Source organism: Mandrillus leucophaeus, unplaced genomic scaffold (genome assembly GCF_000951045.1).
Source record: "Mandrillus leucophaeus isolate KB7577 unplaced genomic scaffold, Mleu.le_1.0 Scaffold19, whole genome shotgun sequence".
Classification (NCBI taxonomy): domain Eukaryota; kingdom Metazoa; phylum Chordata; class Mammalia; order Primates; family Cercopithecidae; genus Mandrillus; species Mandrillus leucophaeus.
Window position 1 is genome coordinate 3,277,571 of NW_012101920.1, and position 1,588 is coordinate 3,279,158.

The window sequence follows — 1,588 nt, forward strand, 5'->3', positions numbered from 1 at the left end:
CCAGTGCCCCTCACCCACTGAGGCTGCCGGGTTGACCTGGGTAGGCAGTTTCCTTCCCCAGTAACCGTAGGTCATGGTCAGAGCAGGGAAAACACGTTCTGTGAGATTTTGCAGTTCTGTCTGCCTTTTACCTTCATTTACTTCAGAACACCACCTCCACCACCACCTAACCACCTAATTGGAAGGAAATAGCTTCTCATCCACTCGACTACCCCTAGTCGTGTAAACCTTACTCCCAAAGGGGTTTGGACACCAGAAATCAGGTAACCTCAGGTTGGTTTACTGCTCTGGAGACATACCATGGTGTTGGAAAGGGCATGCTTTTTCTTTGCAGGCCAGAAATTCGACAGACTATGCAATTTATTTAATTCAAGTTTAGAGTGTCTTACAAGGACATATACAATAGATTATGAGAGCATGAAATAGCATGTAACAAAAGAAAATAGAAGAACAAAATTTGGAACATCAAATGAGAACAGGATTGAAAATAAATGCGCATGTTGATTTACAGACTTGCTATGAAGGGTTTGCAGATATGACTTTGAGCTTCCTAACAGCCAATGCAAGAAAGGAAATATGATAAGTTACACTACTTGGTGCTCTGGAAAAGACATTCAAGAGAATTGCAAAGCAATAATTATTGTGGTTCTATTCAACAATATACTCAGCTTAACCCCTATCACGAATACTTGTTGAGCATCAGGCTATATGTAAGCCTGAGTTTAGAGAGGTGAGTAAAAGATAGTGGGTCTCTACCCTTCTTGCGCTCCATGTCATTGAACATACAATCCTGTAAATATAAACATAGAATTACAGGGTGTGATCCTTATTATAAAAGAAAAGCCAAGGCAGCTAAGAGACAGAAATAAAGCTGGGAAAGGCCTCTTTCAGAAATCACCATTTAAGAAAAAAAAAAAATACTATTTAAATAAATGCTGAATACACAACCAGGCACACCATAATTAGGGCTGTAAACTCAATTCCAGCTCAGCACTGTACATGTCAATCTGGAATATAGTAAACCCAATTATTAATCAGCTGCCATGCACACACTAAGTACTGACTCAAGCCTGGAGGCTTAGGAGCTTGGGCTCTGACCTTGGGTTGAGACAAACAAGGGCTCAGATCTTGATTCTTACTGATCTGCTGTGGGATTACGAGCAAGCTACTGTGCTTCCATAAGTCTCTGTCAGCCCCCTTGGCTGTGTGCTCCTTTGTGATTATTTTGCATCTATTCTTGTATCTCCAACTCCTAGCACCCTGCAAAACGAGGATGGGAATCCCTCTATGATAGAGTAGGTACTCTGCAACTCCTGGCTGATTGGACTTGCTCTTTTTTGTTTGTTTGTTTGAGATGGAGTCTTGCTCTGTCACCCAGACTGGAGTGCAGTGGTGCTATCTCAGCTCACTGCTACCTCTGCCTCCTGGGTTCAAGCAATTCTCTTGCCTCAGCCTCCCAAGTAGCTGGGACTACAGGCGTGCACCACCGTGCCTGGTTAATTTTTGCATTTTTGGTAGAGGTGGGGTTTCTCCATGTTGGCCAGGCTGGTCTGGAACTCCTGACCTCAAGTGATCCGCCCGCCTCAGT